This window comes from Anoplopoma fimbria, chromosome 8, assembly GCF_027596085.1.
Source record: "Anoplopoma fimbria isolate UVic2021 breed Golden Eagle Sablefish chromosome 8, Afim_UVic_2022, whole genome shotgun sequence".
Taxonomy (NCBI): domain Eukaryota; kingdom Metazoa; phylum Chordata; class Actinopteri; order Perciformes; family Anoplopomatidae; genus Anoplopoma; species Anoplopoma fimbria.
In genome coordinates this window covers 2,687,402-2,697,618 of record NC_072456.1, presented here as the reverse complement: position 1 = coordinate 2,697,618, position 10,217 = coordinate 2,687,402, and positions in this window count along the sequence as shown.

Here is a 10,217-nt window from a genome sequence, read left to right as displayed (position 1 = left end):
CAGTCTGCTGCCCCAGTCAGGTCCCAGTCCACTGGCTAGGGGTGAACATTAGGGGGGGTCAGTATTTATCACTATTACTATTAATATTACATTAATTAAAAAAACAGAACAAGTCTATGTCACTCTTGATTTAGAGTGCTATTGGGTTCCCACACTTATGATTTGAGTATGCAAACCTTGATAATGATAGGATAACTAAATAATGTGCCACCCTACCACCGGCCCCTTGTGTCGAATATCCATATCCGCTGGCCCCGTGGGAGGGTGGCGAGACTCCACTGGCCCCGTGGGAGGGAGGTGAGACTCTACTGGCCCCGTGGGAGGGAGGTGAGACTCCACTGGCCCCGTGGGAGGGAGGTGAGACTCTACTGGCCCCGTGGGAGGGAGGTGAGACTCCACTGGCCCAGTTAAGGGATGGTCCGCCTCCACTGGCCCTGTGCGATGATGGTGGGCTTCTCCTGGCTAGAGCTGCACAATATGGACAAAATTAATTTATGCCAAATATTTAGATATAGATACTTCATATTCAATATTTTAAGAGATGCAATAGAATTATAAAAAAAACATAACAAGTCAATGTCACTAGTGATTTCAAGAGCTACTGGGTCTGACACTTGATTTGAGCATGGTCATACGTCGATAATGATAGGATAACAATATAATGTGGAGCCCTACCACCAGCACCGTGAGGCGAACGTCCATCTCTGCTGGCCAAGTGAGGTGACGTCAATGGTCCTGGACTGATCTCTTCCCCATATTCTGGCAGAGGGCTCCTCTGTATTATTATAGTGTCAGGTGAAGACCCTGATGATGATGCTGACACATTTTCAGGAGGAGACCCTAAAAATTGGTTTATAAAAGCCTGCTTTGGTGTCTGCTTTGGTGTTTTTCTGACTGGGGTCTCTGTCTGAGATACATATTCAACAGTGGCTTTGTAAAATTTGCCGTCAGACCACTTAGCTAAAACATTTTGTCCCGTTTTAAGGTCCAGGAGTCGAAGGACTGGACTTTCGTTGCTGCCTACTAATATGCTTGAGGGTTTAAAATTTTTTGCAGTAGCATCATCTTCAAAGTGAACAAATGCAAAATAACCTGAAAAGACAGACACACAGGGAAAAAATGTTGAATTTTATTCTCTCTTTTTTTGGGCAGTTGATTAAAATTCACATTTCATTTGTAAAAAAAAAAGCATCATGCCCATTTAAAAAAGGTCATCTGTATGTAGGAGTAATGTTTTTTCTTTGAGAACTCTGAGATTTTTTCCCCCTACACCAAAACTTTTTGCTGAAAATTAACAAACTTGTAGATCTGCTACAATTTAAGCATTTGGCAAATGCTTTGAATCCAAAGCGACTTACAATAAGCAAGGTAGTACATCATCATAATACATCAAATGCAAAGAAATACTAGGCTAATCAAGGTCAATTCGTTTATACAATAATAAAATGCATCCCTCCAGGGGCCCAGGAGCACTGAGGTCCCCTGTTGAAGATCCCCCTGTCCTGGACTGTTTGACAATACCGTTCTGATTCGTGATTAGTACAAATATGTTCCTTTTCCCTCTCCCCGGTTTCCAACATACTGTAATCTATATATCTTATATTAAAAAAAGCAATTAAGCTTACCAGATTCCTCATTTTGGGTAGGGGGGGAAACTGGCTGCATTTTCTTTGTTAGAGTTCGCCGTCTCTTCCCTGTCGTGTCCATTCTGAAATAATAAAAACATAGATAAATATGGGGTTACTAAAACTAACCAAGTTAGGTCAAATAATCAGCCATTTACCAAATCCACTTCACTAATTAATACAGTCTTTTAAGCACACACACACACGTGCACACACACTTTTATCACCTGTAATTTCATTTGTAAAAGACTACTGTGGAACATGTTTGCTTGATACTGGCCGTTCTTTTGGCAAGCAACAAGCATAAATCAAGTAACGTTAAAGAACAATTTTCAGTTGTATACAGTTCCATTCATGCTTTAGAAATTATGGATAACATAGTTTTCTAGTTCCTGAGAGAGAATAAAGTAACTTGCTTGTCCGGTCCAAGCTCCTTCACCCGGATTTTCTCCTCCGTTGCAACGGAAAGACCAATAACGATCGCACCGAATTCGGTGGAAGCTGCTCCTCGCTCGTTAGCGCTAGCTTAATTGGGCGCGTGCAGAGGATCCTCTCCCTCCTTTTCCCTCCCTTAAAAATCTCGCGACACTTTTGGCCAAAAGGGCGATATTTCGTCCAAGACGAATGTAAAACAAAAATACAACCTACGGTCTGGAAACGCTTTAATGAATTCATATGGGATATACACATCAGTTATGTCAAGCTTAATTTGGCCCAAACACTTTTGTTTGATTGTGTGCGCAACACTGCAGCCATATTAATGAGGAGCTCATTAATATGGCTGCGAGGGAACGACGCGAACATTACGACGGTTAAACGTTTCAAACAAAGTCAAAATAAATTTCATTAGTCGACTCGTCACGTTTTACAGATGACCAACTAATGTAAATAATGACACTTACCTGAATGTTTGCCACACGGAGCCAACGGAGGAAAAGTTTGCAGCACCAACAATTTCTTCCTTCAGTTAATTTTGACGGGGCAAAGGGCGGACGCATCCAATAACATTTCGTCTTCCAACAAAACGTGATGACGTAATTGCGTCGTCTTTTGATTCATCCAATGACGTTCGGTGTGCTTGGAATACGCAATGACAACAATCCGCAGCCCGCCGCTGCCTGTCTGGACTTGACCGCTGCGTTAGCAACGAAAAACGCGGTCGTGTGTGGCGCACTTTAGACCGGAGGATTATTATCAAGAACCAGGCGCGACTCTCACCCGGTGCGGTGCCTTCAGCGTCCACCGCTTCATCAGGACCGCTGTCAGCAGCAGCGGGAGACACGGTCACGGAGACTCAGCTCGGCGTGAACATGAACTGTGCACTGTAAGTCTTGTTTTCTGTTTTGGGAGTATTAGCGTAATTACTACTACTATTTGCTGTAACGCAGTAATATAACGCAATGTGCGTCAAGACAGTCTCTCTCTCTCTCTCTCTCTCTCGGACGGTAAAGTAAAGCGCTAAATTACACGTAGTGTGGGCGGATATTAACAAGTATGAGACAGGACGTAAACAAACTTTAGTTTCTGTTATTGTTAAGTAGGCTATTAATACTCAGTCCTGTATAAGATGACCAATACTAGTTTTTTTTTATTGCCAGATACACGACAGCAATCTGTAAAATATTGTGATGTGAGTACAGTATTTCATATGTTAGCTATGCGTATAAGCTGTCCTGGCACCGCTGCTCAATCTCTCTCCTCTGGCCATGAATTCTCTCCCTGCTCTCTGGGACACATAACGGGCTCATAATTGTAGGGCTGCGGTCCGTCATATGTACTGTATACATTTACAGTTTCCTCTGGGTCAGAACCTGAACCAGGATCCATTGTTTTCCTATTGTCTAAACTGACCGGTCTCCCTCTGTGTGGCAAACTATATCCAAATACTTTTTTCATTTTTTCAACACTATATTCCAAATTGTATTTCTTTACTAGTAATGTTATTGGGGTGTGAAGATGACAAGACCAAAAGATGGAAAAAGATGGAGGAGGAATTGTCATGAAGAAAAAAATAAACGACCAAGAAGGACTGCACAATTGGTGAGTGGCATGGCCTGGCATATTTGGGCAAAGCTGCAGCAGATATTATTTTAATACATTATTTTCCCCCTTACAGCCATCCCGCCCTGCAGCTGCCATTGTCCAATTGGGAACTAATGAGCCATCTTTAAGTAAGTTGTGTGGGTGTGACTGAGGTTCTGGGTTTCCAAGTGCAAAGGAGAGACATCGGCCCTTAATTAATTTTGATTTAATTCTGAGAATCACTGAACCTGTAATATTTAGTCCACACACAGACCCTGTCACAGGTAGGGAGAGGACAGAGCATGTTTAAAGTATGAAACGTGAGTTTAGATTATCTCCTCAGCCATGTGTAAAACTTTTCATTGAATAGACCAGACTGCCTCCTATCTGCACACTCAGCCAAACAGGTGGGGAGAGTGCACACACACAACCACATCCCTCTGCAGACATTCATGTCCCCCAGTTTGCAATCATTGAAGTTTAAGATACTATATTCCTGTTTATCAGTTTCCAATTATTGTGTCTCACATGATGACTGTCCATATGTCAATTTTATAAAATTTTGCTATTGTCAATACAATCTTAAAATGGCTTATGCAGATGGGAGTGGGTAAAGCTTTTGCTTTAGCTGTTTCTTTTCCTCGTGTGGTTCTTACAGACGATGGACATTCGACACAAGGGGCCGGAAGTGAACCATCCCCACATAGGGCCCCGAACGGAGAAGGACCATCCTCCCACTGTCCCAGCGGAGGCCCGCCAGCCTCCAACTTCACATCAGTCTCTGGAATTCCTTCTGATGTCCTAACTGAACTGCAGGGCAATGATAATGAACCAGAAGTGCTCCCTGATAACGCCGATTGGATTTTTGATGATGGAGGACTTACCTTCTGGAAGGATTTGAAGACGGTTTAGATGAGGGGAGTGCACAGTCAACTTGCGAGGACAAAACAGACTTGCCTTTGTATGACAATGCATCGATAACTGTTCCAGAGTGCCTTTTGATTATCATGGCTTATGTGAACTGCCATAAAGTAACTGATACGGCCCTTAGCGACTTGCTCAAATTGTGCAAATTGCTTTGTCCCCATAGTCTGAATACAGATCGCTTGAACAGTGTACAGAAGTTCAAAGACTATTTTTTTTCTCAGTCTGCTTCATCCCCTATTTTACATAAATATTGCAGTAAATGTTTTGTGTCCATAGAGGGTGAACAGTTGCAATGTCAGTCTTGTGCGACTAGTGTGTCAGAAGAAGGATCCTCCTCATATTTCATTGAGGTTCCAATTGATGCTCAAATAAGGTCATTTTTTCTTACACCTGGTTTTCAGGAGAAGCTTAACTTTAGATTCAGCCGGAATAAAAAAGATCCAAACAACATTGAAGACATATATGATGCAGACATTTACAAAAAGCTTGTAGATCAGGGTGGTCCTCTTAGTAACCCTAATAACATATCCCTTACTTGGAACACAGATGGGGTACCTGTTTTCAGATCATCTAAGTTTTCAGTGTGGCCTTTTTATTGTGTCATTAACGAACTGAGCTTCATTGAACGCACAAAAAGACAAAATATGATATTTGCTGGGCTTTGGTATGGTGATTCAAAACCATCCATGCATACTTTTCTTAAACCACTAAGCGACACACTGAGAAAACTTGAAGATGATGGAATCCTTGTGCAACCTGCAGAGGCATCTGAACCCTTTGTGTCTAAAGTGCTAACTATTGCAGGAACATGTGACTTGCCTGCCAAAGCGTTAGTACTTAATTCAGTGCAATACAATGGGAAATATGGATGTCATAAATGTGAACAGCCTGGGGAAACTGTGAAGACTGGGGAAAGGGGACATGTTCATGCATTTCCATTCATAACTGAAGATCCAAAAGGGCCACCACGCACAGATGAAGGGTTTGACCTTGATGCTAAAATTGCAGATGACACCAAAACTACTGTAAAAGGGGTGAAGGGTCCCTGTGTGCTTAGAAAACTAAAAAGTTATAAGTTAATTCAAGGCACTGGCATTGATTACATGCACTCAGCTCTTCTGGGAGTGATGCGCCTTTTGATGGCTCTCTGGTTTTCTCCAGAGTTTTCTTGTAAGCCTTTCAGCATCTCAAAACATAGTAAGGAAATAGACCAGAGATTAAAAGATCTCTCCCCTCCATCTTTAACGAGGTATCCGCGATCAGTGTTATCACACAGAATGTTTTTTAAAGCATCAGAATATCGTGATATTTTGCTCTTTTATGGACCTGTTGTTTTCCGTGGTATCCTTGCAACAGCGTACTACAATCACTTCCTCCTCCTAAGTGAAGCCATTTTCATTCTGTTGATGGAATCCATATCTGTGGAAATGGTTGATCATGCTGAGAAACTGTTGTGGAACTTCTGTTCTCAAATGTGTGATCTTTATGGTGAGCGGTACCTAACTGCAAATGTGCACCTCCTAGTTCACTTGGCCGACAGTGTCAGGGCCCTTGGTCCATTATGGACTCACTCATGTTTCCATTTCGAAGACAAAAACGGCTATTTGTTGAGGCTCATACATGGTACTCAGAATATACCAATTCAGATGGTCTCTGCAGTCAAACTAGTTCAGTCTATACCTGTTATTTCACAAACCATAAAGCCAGCTAATGACATAGCTACATTTTACACTCTGATGACTAAGGACCATAGTTTTGGTCAGGAAAACAATGATAAAAGAATAAAACTTTTTGGAGCATCAAGTGAAGTTCAGTTACAGGAAATTCACATGACTACCTTGGAAAGACATGCTGGTCACTGTATTGATCCTAAAACAGTGAGAAGATATGATAGGGCACAAGTTAAGAGACATTATCTCACATCAAGACATTATGGGAAAGGCCACAATAGAAGAAACAATTGTACAGTTGTTTTTTCAAGTGGAGCAGAGCTAAAATATGGACAGGTTGAGTTCTTCCTTACGTCTGAACAGTCTGGTGTCAAATGGGCTCTTATTAATGAATTTGAATGTGTAATGAATTACTTTACTTATAGATAGTGTCACAAATGGTACCTGCTTTCATGTTGTGCCTCTGTTTGAAACCTCTGTAAATACAGTAGCAGTTTCTCTTGAGCATGTAATGGGAAATGTTATTTTCATTGAATTGACCTCTATGCCTGGCATTGTACGTTTTAGATATGCTTCTGTTTACACCGAGTGTCACATCAAGACATTATGGGAAAGGTATGAAACAAAAAATAATAAAAGAAATGTACAGTACAAGATAACATATTTCTAATTGTCACTTCATTTCAATTGGTTTTTACATCTCGTGTTGTACACCATATCGTACTATTGTCCAAGTCTGGTTCTTTAAATTGCCTGCATCTAGCATTCTTAATGTTATATTATCATCCAATTATACATTAAGACATTAAGACTCATTTGAGAGCACAGTGAGACTGATCAGGTATCTCTCACTGAGACTTAACTGCAATTTGTTTCTCATATTGAGACACTTTTGAGAGCTTTTAATGATCTTTTTCTGTCAGTGGAGACAATATAGAAGAGATGCCAATGAGATGACCTTAAGAACTCAAACAGTGATCACTGAAAGACAGAACTGAGACTCTATAAAAGAGATGCGAGTCAGATCATCTTAAGAACTCAAACAGTGATCACTGAAAGACAGAGCTGAGACTCTATAATAGAGATGCCACTAAGATCATTTTGAGAACTCAAACATTGATCACTGTGAGACTAAACAGTGTCCATATCTCAGGAGTTCAAATCGAGAAGTATGAGAAAATGCACTTTGGTCTTGATTGGTGCTCATTTTTATCTAGAGATATAAATGATACATAATGGAGGTCTCATTTAGGATTTTCGCTTGCTATGGGATACCATTATGAACACATAACTAAAGATGAAAAAAAAGACAAAAAAAGTCTATAACTGCTGTGTTACTAAGCCTCATGTTTGCTGCATTTCTAGACTCACCTAATGTGATGGCTGGAACTGTTTTTCTCTAGCTAGGCGTCTGATGTCAGCTGGCAGTGATGATGATGCTACTCGAAGCTGGTTTTCCAAGTTTGAGTCAGTCAGTCTTGAGCGGAAGCGAGTCTTTGCAAGAGTCAGTTTTGAAAAGAACTGTTCACAGCGATACGTTGTCCCAAACAGAGATGCAAACTTCAGGGCATGTCTCCTCAGGATGGGAAAATCCTCGAACGAACATACAGTTTGTAAAAGTCCAGCAGAGAAAGGTTGTGGTACTTGGCTTTGAGCTCGTTGTTGTTTTGCAGATCAATTATTTCCATTTGGAGGTTGTCTGGCACATCAGACGGTTGCACATTAAATGGTGTCGCAAACACGTCGAGTTCCTTTTGTATATTTTTCACATCATGAAACCTCTCATCAAATGCCTGGATGAGTTTTGCACACTCACCAGCATATTCAGTCGTAACATCAGGCTTTTGTTCTTGTAGGGTGGGAAAGTGCACAGTGTTTCCCCTTTCCAGCTGTCCTTGCCAAAGCCTTAACTTCACTTCAAATGATTTCACATTTGAAAGCAGAGAGCTGATGAGCTGGTTGGGACCTTGCAGCTTGATGTTTAGCTCTGACAGGTGCTTGCTGATGTCCACCATGAAGGCCAGATCACGGAGGAACTTGCCATCACTGAGCTCCATGACAGGTTTACCCTTCATCTCCATGAAGCGTCTGACTTCTTCCCGCAGTGTATAAAACCGTGCGAGCATATTTGCACGACTCAGCCATCGCACTTCACAATGATAAACCAGATCACCATACTCTGACTCAAGCTCGCTGAGTAACTCCTTGAACTGGCGGTTGTTCAGCCCTCTGCTTTTAATGAAGTTTATGGTGGACACAACTGTTTTCATCACATTGTTAAGCTTCAGGGAATGTGCACACAAACTCTCTTGATGTATGATACGTGGCATACAACTAAATCACTTGGATCCAGACTCAGTCGGCTCATTTCTTTTTTGACTAAAGCAGTCAATCCTTTTTGCGCGCCAACCATTGCGGGAGCTCCGTCAGTGGCGATGCCGCTCAACTTCTCAAATGGCAGTTCAAAATTGTTCATGGCCACAATAACTTGATTGAACAAATCCTCACCTTTAGTAGTGCCATGCATGGCTTGCAAAGACAGCAACTCCTCCTTTGTTTCAAACTCAGACGTAATCCCACGCAGAAAAATGGCAAGCTGCGCTGTGTGTGTGATGTCTGTTGTCTCGTCACAGGCCAGAGAAAAATACTCAAAGTCTCTTGCAGTGTTCTTGAGTGTTTTTTCAATATCTTGCGCCATATCAGTAATCCTTTCTGAAACGGTTCTCCGGGACAAACTGACGCTTTGAAATAATTTCACTTTGTCGGGCGCGAGCAGCTCCGCGGCGGCTACGAGGCACTCCTTCACGAACTCTCCTTCAGCTTGAGGTTTCAGCTTCGTGGCTATCAGTTCACTCACCACAAAACTTGCACGCGTAATATTCTCTCTGTCAGTCTGTGGCCGTGTGAAAGCTGCTTGTTGAGCACCCAAACTCCGACGAAGAGCGTTAATTTTATCCAAACGCATTTGTCCTTTCAACTCGTCGAGTTTAGCATGTTTCGAGCTGTAATGGCGCTCGACATTGGCCTTTTTCATCACCGCAAGCGCCTCGCCACAAACTAGGCACACTGGCTTGCCTTTCACTTCAACAAAGAAAAAGTAATTTGTCCATTTTTCCTGAAATACGCGGCATTCTGCGTCCACCTTCCTTTTCTTGACAGTCGCCATGATGCATCACTTGTCTGTGTCGGTACTTGTCATGTGTCAGTCACTCCGACCCAATGCAGTGGTACGTACATCACATGCTGTATTCACTGACCCTGACGTTGACTCGGACATAGGACTCTCTCTCGGAAAACTAATGACGGGCGATATATTTTTTTTCCTGATTTTTTTTTTTATTCATGTATGCATATATGAAGATATAAAATATAAAAATTGTATTGCATTGCGGGCCAGTTGAAATGGCCTCGCGGGCCGTATACGGCCCGGAGGCCGGACGTTCCCCACCCCTGGGCTAAAGTGACACACCAAGTCCCTGTGTCCTACTCCATTTCACAACACACAACGCAGAGCCAGACCGGTTACATGTACATTCACTTGTCTGGTTCCAATCTTCAGCACATTTGCTGCACAGCGGGAACACAAGTTTGTCGTGACACCTGTATGGCAGGAGAGGATGGAACAAGCCTTTTGGTGGGAGCACAGCACACTTTACAAACCCAAAATAATTATCAATAGAATTGAAATCCTTAAAGGTAATCTGTGGATGACCAATCAGGTACTGTTTTATGGCTTGAACGGTCGGATACAAACTTGTAAAGTCATAGTATCTGTTTTCTTCATCATCATTTTCGACATGGTTGTACAACTTTATGGCAACCGCGAAAGAGCGCTTTTCTAGGATCTAAGCATTCAGGCTTTTTTTAAGTAGCCATAAATGTCTGGACCGCTATGCTGGATGTCAGAACAGACATGTTCACAGCCTGGCTGGCCTGCAGGCTCAAGGGGTTTTTAAATATTGTACATTTGTAT